The following is a 10,917-nucleotide window of genomic DNA, read 5'->3' on the forward strand; positions in this document are numbered from 1 at the left end:
AGGTTTTCCAGGAATTACAAAAGCTTCAGAAAGGGAATACAGATGCCTCTAATATCCAACCTAATCATCAGTTATTCAAACTCAGAATCACAGATTCACCTCAGTTTATTTTAAGTCAGACAGCAGCCCCTCTGAACTTACACAAGCTTCAGGGATTGTTGAACTGATTTTAAAAGAAAAATGACTGACCATAAAAAAAAAAGAGCAACCATATTCACAGTCACAAAGATATGAACATTATATTCGAACATATTATGAAATCCCTCAATTGCTCTCTGCTTGTGTAGGTCAACTGACATCAAAGGTACTTGTACCGGCTGGGGAATCTAAGCAGTGTGAAGAGCAGAAAACACATTAACACTTTTGGCAGAACCACCAACCATTCCCCAATACCAAGGCCTGGTGATCCTGCCCATGGAAATACAATGTGTTTTTCATACCTTTGAGAAAAAAGTCTGTAAAACCAGTGAGTTCGAAGAACGCAGCAGTCAGACTGTGCAAATAGGAAAGACTTCTGTTATCTGCCAAACAGGGAAAGGAAATTAATTCAATGGGAGAACAGCAGCCAAGCGCTTGAATCACGTTTTAAAACGAGACATCAGCTTGTAAGTCACATGGGTTATTTCTGAAGATTTACCCAAAGCTTGGAGGGTTTGTACAGCACCTATCACAAGGGGTTCTGGTCCATGAGCACTGCTCCTGAGCACTACATTAAAATAACCACTGTCAGCATTAGGCTGGATAAAAGGCTGGGACAAGAACTGCACTTAGCACAAGCCCAGTGTGTCTCTGTGCCTGCCTCACAGATGATCTACTGGAACATGCTGCCAACTAGCCTGCAAGGCAGTGCCAAGAAAGACTTTTAATTTGTTTTCCGCATTGCTTAGTCCCCACACCCCCTTAAAATATCTGCATAGAAGGTCATATTTCAAATAACTGGCAACTACTTCAGCTGCAATTACCTATTTGTGATCTCCTGCTTCCTGCATGCTGACCACAGAAATCAAAGAGAGCACACTTTTGTTGACTGGAGCTCCCCAGAGTGCTGTGGATGGAAAAAACAAATGTAATTGTGCAAACTTCTCGTTCTTCCCTTCTGACAGCTCACTGTGACTGTGGTTTGTCCTGTTACTCTATGGACATGCTGTAAGTCCATTTATTCCACCCTCTCAGACTCAGTGACATTACCACTACTAACTCTCCCATTGTTTTGTTACTGCTTATTATTGTTTGATACTAATTTTATCTTCCCCGCCCCCCCCCCCCAATTCAATATACCCTTGACTTCCACCCCACCAACACCTTTGATTTTTCTTGTCGTTATCTTCTTATGTTATACTATTGGAGGCTTGATGTGCTTAACTTGAATATTCAATATAAGTTTCTCTCTGACCCAAACTTTATCTTTGCAATAACATTAGTGCATATGGGGTCACTCCGGCTCTCAACAGATTTTTCTCTTACTTCTCTCCCTGATCGTTTGGCTCCTTCATCTCTTCATCTGCACAGATCTTGCTCACACAGTTTCAGAATTCTGTCTATAAAGAATCAAAGATGCATTAACACTGGAGTTACAAAGGCCACAATTGTATCAATATGTATTGCCTGTTTAAACCTTTTTCTTGAATACAAGAAAACCCCCAAAAAACCCAAAGGATAAGGACAAAGGACTTTCTGGTTTAGGCGTGGCTGAGCCTCTATGTGCAGTGTGGCTTCGCTGAATGTGTTATGTTGCAAGAGGATAATATAAATTCCATTCTGATTAACATATGGATCAGGCAGACCTCTGGGTGTTATTTTTGCACCTTGATTATTTGGTCTAATTCGGGAACTGCCATGACACAATATACATAGGTTTGTTATTAGCACTTAGAATAACCAGAGGTTACGCCGAAAGTTAACTATAACTTAAAAGTTATGCTAGCTGGGTTCCCAGGATAACAGTTTGGCAAATTATGTCTATGGCTACAGAAGAAAGGAGGAAGGACTCCTGAAAGCACACCTACACTGCATTAGTAAAACTCTAACCACTCAAAGTGTTTAACTTGTCTTGGGTTTGTTTTTTTTGGGAGTGGGGGGAAATGCAATGTTTTTCGTTAACATCCATAAAGATTTGCTCTAAATCTTACAGAACTGTAATTCCAATCTATGTTTTTTAAAAATAGATTAAATACCAGAATACCAATGTCATCTTTTATCTAATACCATACCAGAGAACCAGACATCTTGTTAGGTGCTCCACCTACCAACCTAAGCCCTCGGATCAATTCTATTCTGTGCAATCTCATTCCTATACTACATGCACATTCCTGCACAAATCTAATTATCCACTCAGAATTTCATTGACTTGAAGTAATCCCCTTTAAAGAGCTGGACTTATCTCGGGAATGATCTTGTGGGTTAGCCAGATCTCTGATATTTTGTTACATGTGTATTTTACCACTGAAGCATTGTAATAGCTAAGGCAGGTGGCATTTGCTAGTTCAGTCCGGGTACAGAGAGGCAATATGCTTAGGAACAGGACATCCAGGTTTGAAACCGGATGCCTGGACTGTACGCCTTGCAGTGCTATGCTTTGCTGTGAGATCTTAGATTGTTCCCTCCTCACCGATCAGGTCCTGCCTTTTGACTGTTAACTCTACAGGGCAAAGACTAAGCATTGCATCTGCTAAAGACAATGCTAAACAACATAAATTACTTCATCAACATACAGGAATAGATTAGGTTCCTCAAATTGTTTCCAGTTTATCTTCATCTGTTTCACACAAAGCCTACATTACATGAAAGCTGATGTTACCTTGTTTAAAGAATATATTTTAGCAAATGTTTTAACTGACAAAGACACAACAGGTGTTATGTTCTGCAGTTATGTCCCATGCAGAATCTCAAAGCACTTCAAACATTACATTAGAGCCTGGCAGCCATGGCTAGTAAAACATCTACCTCTCTCTCCCGCCACTTGGCCGCATCCTGCATGTGACTTCCAAAAGTCTCCTCATATCCTGATACTGTTTTATCACTGGATTTGTCTTCAGCTACTTCTCGACTCTGTATTTGCAAACTAATTTCTGTCTGCTCTTCAGTATCCCTCCTCTGACACTTTCATGCATGTTTGACTGTACCCTTAGTTCGCACTCAATTTTTTTTTTCAAAGATTTTCCTCATCACCAGTGCCTCATCCTTTTATCTCCCAATTTCAGTGGATCCTTTCATTCTATGGGCACAAGAGCTTGCCTCCACAAAGAACCAGATGCCTGGGTGACTTGGGATCTAAAGGAGTAAGAAAGCAAAACATTAGCTAAGTCTATAGTTACAGGACTCAGACAGAAGCAAACTCCTTTAACTATGCACAAAAGCTAATAGTAAAGAAGGCTGTCCCAGGGTACATATATATGGCCTGATTAAAGACACTACCAATTATCAAAATCCATAAAGCTTGAGTCACTGTGGTGAAAATCCATTTGCCCATTGTTAACAGAAAACAACATAGAATCATCTATGCTCTGTCGAGATGTTCAGAAGGAAGCAAGATCCTTTGTTACTCTCATCTAGCTGACACAGGTAACAAGACGGGCCAGCAACTTAAAAGGTACAGTAGGCTTGTTTCCCTCACGACTCAGTCCAGGCATCATCTTTCCTTCTGTTTAGCATGCTAACTAGAGTAAGTCAGAGAGGTGTATATATACACTCAAGTGAGACAGAGATTCAGTGAGGAATAAGCATCATGAGCAACTGGTAACCCATCAATTGAGATACATGCGTACCAAAGAATAGAAAAGCAACTCCTCTGGCATACATTCATCATGAGCATTAATAGCATCTGGAGTTCAGTTTGATTTCTAAACTAGAACATGAATCACTAGCATTCCAGTTTTTCAATGTGCCTCACAGAAATAATCATCCAGTGTGAGACTAGGAGACGTTGCCTAGATACCCACATAAACAGAAATGAAACACAATTGCCAAATTCCTTGTACTGGTATTAGCAGCATGCATAAACTCAGTCTTCACACTGAATGAAACAGTTGCAGGATACACAAACAGTCACTGTATGTGTAACTGTGTTTCAGGGAATTTTCTCAGTTCCTCGGGGACTTCCTGATGCCCCGCTGGATAGCCAGCTGCCTTTTTATCCTAAGATCAAGCAATCTGAGATAAAACAAGGCCTGTAAAGCATGGTCAGACATTAAAGAAGGTAACTTAACTTCGTGTTCTCAGGTTACCATGAACACCTTCAAGCATAGTTTAATCTAGTTCGGGTTGGAGAGCTGCAACTCCATCTGAATCTAGGTATCTTACTGTCTTTGGTCCTATATACATTAAAAGTAAAAAAGAAACATCTCAAAACCACTATGATGAGTTCACCTTTCCCACAATGCTGTGAGCACAAACAGACTACCAGTACATACCTACAGCATTAAGAGAGATTTTGAACCCATTTAGATGACACAGTGCTCAAAACGATCACCGCTGCCAGCTCTACAATAATGTTCCCCAGACTGCTACCACACAGGAAAACACTGTAGGAAACATTGCCAGTGCACGTAGGGGCCCCTGACATCATCCAGAACAGACCAGCATGAATAATCACTACGGAGTTTGGTTTGTCTTGCCAAAGGACAGAAACAGCTATAAAAGATGGAAGCTGCTAAAAGTCCTCAGAGAATTTTTCCTAGGAAGAGTGTTAAAAGGCCTCATATAAGACAAAGTCTGCTCTGCTCCATTGTTTCTCATCATTATGTGCTTTTTCCATTTCAGTGACTCAGAACACAAACAGTCCCATGGTTTGGATTAATCTCCCGGCCTCTGCCAAGTACAGGGAGGCTGTCACACCTTAAACACGTCCCTAAGAATCTTGGAGAATAGTTCTGAAAGTTTCAAGGAATCTAATTAAGCACCATCTAAACTTACTCTAAAAATCCCTAAACAATAGGTTTCTATGAAAATTTGCAGGCACCGGTAACTGCATACTGCAAGAAGTATCTCTTTTTTATTTAACAACGTGCCACCTCTGAAACGGCCCAGGAAAATGAATTTAAAAATCACTTACATATTAAAGTTCTGTGACAGAAATAAGCATACTATTTGCCACAGCAATCTGGAACACAGCTGTAAAATTTCAATTAAAATCAAGGATTCTGTGAAATAGCAGGAAAGTTTTTTTGGTTTTGTTTGTTCATTTGTTTTTAAACATATCAACCCTGTTTAGTACAAAATAACATAAACCACTAGGATTCTGAGTAAGTTCTTACATGACCCGAACTTAAATATCTAATTAGGCTCAGCTGAGGTACTAGCTGGGGAACAATGTCTTGCAACACACAGGAACATAAAAAATTCTTGATTAAATATGACTGTCTACACTGATGTCTTTTTTCTCCCCTTTCAAGTGGCATCTTACAGCTTTAGATAAAATTTATGGCAAAGTAATTTGACTTCAAAAAAGACGTTGATTGAGTGAAAGGGAATGGCTGTTAGGAGATTTGTTTCTGCCAGGCAGGCTAAGACATGTTTTTCCAGGTCAGAAGCACAGGTTTGAATTCTAAACCCAGAGATCTCTCCCTTTAACGAATCAGATACACTAAAGGCCTATTGGTTTAGCATGAAGAAGTACATGTAACACGTAACATTTTCAGTAACGGTTGCTTTCAAATAAGCCTTCAGTAAACTCTTCTAGTTCAGCTGGACAACTTTCACTGCTGAGTCCTGTGTGCCAACAGCTGGTGCCCACACACGGAACAGACCTTTAAGGAGATGAAACGAAAGGCTGTAGTGATAGCACAACTACACTTAATTTTCAAACAGGTCCTCAACACTAAAGTTTATTTTCCTAATGGTACTATCATCCAGGATGAAATTAATACAAAATGGGGGGAAGGGGGGGGGGTGGGGGGGGGAGGAAGTGGGTGGAAAAGAGGGGGGAAAGGGGAGGTGAGGAAGAAAAGGAAGGCTGTAGTGAGAGGTCTGTTGACCTACAAGTTTCTTTTTCTCCACAGATAATGACAGTGTCAGTACAACATTCTCTCCTGGTTTCTTAACCTAAATGTGCTACTTTTGGCTTAAACAAGTCAGTTTAATCAATCTTACTGCGTATTCTATTCAGGTTACCCACAAAGAAGCCAAAGAATTTCAACTGTAATGTGAGCACTTGTTAATTTGGAAATGACTACAAAATTTGTTCAAAGTAGCATGTGCAGCTATGCAGTGATTATACCTCGTTTTTATTTTATTGCTCTTGCTATTAACAAACGATATCCAGAGAGTTGCACAAAACTACTGTGCTCCTCCTGTCAGTCAAGGGAACAGAACTGCACAACTGCACTACTGGATGCATTAACTACACGGTTCTGAAATAAATGGGGTTTGACTGCTGAGGTAGCTTTTAGCATGGCTAAATGACCTGCTCAGCAGCAGGGATAAGAAGCACTGAGGTTCTGACAGCTAATTCCTCCCCTCTTTTCCAAGCTCAAATTTGTCCAGACTATTAAAATATTTGTTGAATCTGTCTGCCAGGCAGTATAGCCCACACTAGACAGACTGACAAGTGACTTGTTTCAGTAGGAATTTTTTTGCATTCTTCCTGTATTTTATTTTTTTTTTTTAATTGCTTGCACAAAGATTTGGTAGGTGGAGCTTTTGAATGTAGTGAAACATCAATTGCAGCAGGCCTGGCACAGGACGGCGCTCACGTTGTTCACCCAACTATGGGATAAACAAATCTTAAGTCTGCATTAAGTTAAGAGCCAGGAATAGACCTGAATTATTTTCAGGCTTGTATCATTACTCCAAATACGATTTTCAGTGATGAATGAAGTTCTAAACAAATATGAATATTTTATTCATAGATGCTTTTAAGTAGTTTCTGAAAAATGCACATTGATCTCAGATTGAATTTGGCTACACTGATTACTGACATGGATATTTACAAATTTATTTACAGAAAATGTAAAGATGTTCTTCTTTCTACACTGAAGTATACCAGAAGGGAGAATTGACACGCAAGAGCTAAGGAATACCAGCAAGACCAGCTATGCTGCATCATTCCTTTGAAACCATAGCATGAATGCACTACAACAGGGGCTGTGGTAGCAGCAAACCTTAGGGGAGACAAGATTAACAGTGACAGGCAAGACTTCGTGGTAGATGTATTTGGGAAAACAGTCAAGCTCTCACGTATACAGACACATCCTTGACTCAGAAGATTAACCTAGAAACAGAAAGGTAAACTGTAATTGAGAATAACTGCTCCCAACAACTGATTCTGTGCCCAGATGTTGAGAGTTTGCCACTTTTTACTTCAGATTCAGGTCTGAAAAAGCACTGGACTGGTCAAAATTTTGTCTGTTTTTCTTCTTTCAGTTGATTATCTAAGATGTCTGCATATGAACCTGCATATAAACTCTGGAAGTTTACAAAAACTTCATAAGGAAACGCCCAAACTTTCTGACTATATTTGTGCAGAGAATGGGTAGTCATAACACTGTGACCTCCCAAGGAAGACCTTTAGTGAGCAGTGAACAGATATGGAACAATCAGTCTTCGTTTGGCATCACTTCATCATCTCTGATGTTGTTTTGTTGAGGAATTCATTAGCTCCTTTTCTACCTAAACATACAACTCTAACTGTGCTCACACCGGTCATTGCTAGCAAATGACTGACTGCATTTACCCAACATTACAGGTATCGCTAGCTCACAGTCTCATGTTTGCTTCTTTTCTGAAGGCGTTAGTTCCTAAAAGCCTGCAATGATGTGAGAATTCAGGATTCCCTGAAAAAGGCAGTGGTGGGGAATGGAAGGGCAGTCTACTTCAAAAATATAATCCAAGTCACATGTCCTTGAGTATCAAAAGGCTTGAAACAACCTTGAAACACTCAAAAAGCTCTCAAAAATCTACCAAGGATTATTAAAACTCACACTTTTAAAACTCTAGATTTCAGAGAGTCAGGATCATTACTTTTGTGTAAAGAATTCTGACAACATCTGGCATGGTAGAGCTTGCTCTTTTTTCTTTCTTCACAAACTACATTCCTTTGGCAGCAACTAAGACATGAGAGGCACTGATGGGGTACGTGCTTATTCCTGAGGCACATGCAGGTAATGTCACGTTCCTAGCCATTCATGCTGCCTTACAGTAGAGGAATCTTGTGCACATGTGGAACACTGTTTAGCTAAGTACCTCTGCGTTAAGTTTTAGTGAAACTGAGATGTGTTCATGCATCTTTTGAAAAGCTGGCTCTAAATATATCTGTATAACTATAATGTGAACTATCACCGTCAAGCTGAAGGAAGCTGGCTTGGCTGATTTGATTATATAGCTTTGGTCAACAACATTAGTATACTTTTCCTTTTGGCTCTTCTGAAAAAGAGCCCAATTGCCCATTGGAAAAACAAACAGTTTTCCTCTGTTAGGGCAATCAAAAATAGGAAATTTACACTTGGTAAAAACATCCTGTGAATAAAAGGAATGATGTGGCTGCTAAATTTCATTTAAAGATCAAGGAATATGTCACTGAGTTCTGTAATCCTACCTCTCCCCTCCCCTAGTTACTATTATTTACTTTTATTCTTGCTAATATAGAGTTAAAAGTGACAATGTTCTTTTAATATTTTTTGAAATCTTTTAATCACAAACAGTAACAAGAAAGATTATTTGCTCTGTATTACCTCTACTGTTACACTTCACATACAAAAGTGCAAACGTACTGTGATGTCTTGTGGAAGAATGGGGCTTTCGTGGCTTTTTTTTTTTCTCACTGGGTAAGCATCCTACCCCACAGAAAAGATAAGTATTGATACTGAGGAATGCCCTGAAGTCTGTACTAGGACTGATACTGTTTAATAATTACTCCACTAAATATTCTACAAACAATTTAGACATTAGCAGTGTATTGTTGCAGTTCCATAAAAACAATAACAACAAAAAAAATCACTCTGCAAGGTAAAGGACAACAGTGTCTTCTCAGTCTTACAGCTAGATGGGGACTGGCTGTAATTAAGTATGAGCCACAACTAAGAGCAGCCTTGAGATTATCTACAGAAGACCTTCATAAGGCTCAGAATGGCTGGGATCGGCTTTTTGTCAATGACAATCCTCCACCTACAAGTTAGATAGCATGTAACTCAAATGCTTTGTGCTTAAATGTACTGTCACCTGGCTAAAGTCATTTTCTGGCATTGAGAAGGAAATTTAATTTAGGGTATACAATACAGCAATGTATCTTTGAAAACACTTTAATGTAATAATTTTGGTATAGAGTAATGCAATTTGAACTCGCAAACAAAATTTAAGAATCTCTGCAGAAAAATACAACATAAGAGCAACTGAAAAAGAGCAAACATGCTTTTAGCACAGAGAAATAGAACAGATCAAGCAACGACAGTGCTTCTGGGAAGGACTGTACCTGCACTTTCAAGAAAGGCTATATTTTCTTAAGAAAGGAGGAGCTTAGTTATGTAACTTATCAAAGAAGCATCTGAGAAAATTATATATCCAGTCAGACTTTGGGGGCAAGACTGAAAATGCTCCTATTCCTTCTACTAGTAGAACTAAAAGGAGCTTAAATGGAGGTCAGCACGAAACATTCTGAAAGACCATGCCTGAATTGATTTTTATGTTCTTTTGGAGACAGGCTGCTATTTAAAACATACAGCAAGCAAATCAGAAGCAAAAGATGTACCTCTTCAAGTGGTTCAATGTCTGCTACTGAACTTCACTGCAGAGGGCGGGACAGAGTCACTTGCTGTGTGCAGCTCCCACCTGTCAGCACAGGAATGGGTATCTGATCACTTGGTCCTAGTTCTCTGTGCTTCCAGCTGCTAGGCTGCATTAGAAGACAGAGAAAAAAACATAGCAAATCTATTCCTAACATATTTTACATAGACAATGTCTATTGTCAATAGACAGTGTCTATTGGCAGTCAAACAGAAAAGGAGAAGAGGTTTAGCCAGTCACATATGGGAATGAAAGCACTTGTGATTCATTACTGCATACCACAAATAAAGTTTGAAAACACTTATTACTGCAGAAATAAAGAAAAGTTAAATTTCACGACCTATAACCCATTGCAGTTATTCATGCTAATATAAAGAATTGATATCCATGCTTTTGCGTGTATGTCATCCAGTAATCTCAAATGCCAGGTAAGAATTCACCCTCTAGTCCTCGAAAACTAATTTCACACTGCCTGAATATGATACAAAGCTATCAGTTTAATCTCATAGCAAACACCAGTGAATGGAGAGAACCACACTTAATTATCAGTGATATTATATAGCATGGAAAACCTCATAATCTCAGAGGGTTTCTTCCACTTCTAGTGAAGTGGTTAGTGGCTCAAAGCTGAACTAGCAGTTGAGCTGGTCACGAACACAGCTTCTTAGGGGTCGATACTGGGTCCAGTACTACTCAGTATTTTTATAAGTCATCTGGAGAACATGATGGAATCAATTTTCACCAAGTTTGCAGATGACACCAAATGTGGAGAAGAATTAGTTCCAGAGGACAGAAGAGCCACTCTTCGGAACGACTTAGGCTGCATGACTGGGCCAACAAGAATTGCATGAGATTTAGCAAAGATAAAGTCCTGTGCCCAGAATGAAATAATCCCAAGCAGCAAAACAGGTTGCTCCATTAGCACCGGACTACAAACAACCGCAGTGAAAAGCTAAGAGAGAACTGAATACAGAGATCCCTGTGAAATCAGTTCGACAAATTCTCCAGCACTTTGATCTTCTTGTTCTGAAAGACAGGACAGCACACACTTCCTCCATTACAACCTGGTAAATCTACATAAAGAAAAAAAAAAATCTAACAAGGGAAAAAATATAACCACAAGACTCAGACTGGGTAAGTTACATTTACCCATGTACTCCAAACACATGCGTAAAAGATATTCTTACAATAGAGAGTGACAAA

Source organism: Tauraco erythrolophus, chromosome 14 (genome assembly GCF_009769465.1).
Source record: "Tauraco erythrolophus isolate bTauEry1 chromosome 14, bTauEry1.pri, whole genome shotgun sequence".
Taxonomy (NCBI): domain Eukaryota; kingdom Metazoa; phylum Chordata; class Aves; order Musophagiformes; family Musophagidae; genus Tauraco; species Tauraco erythrolophus.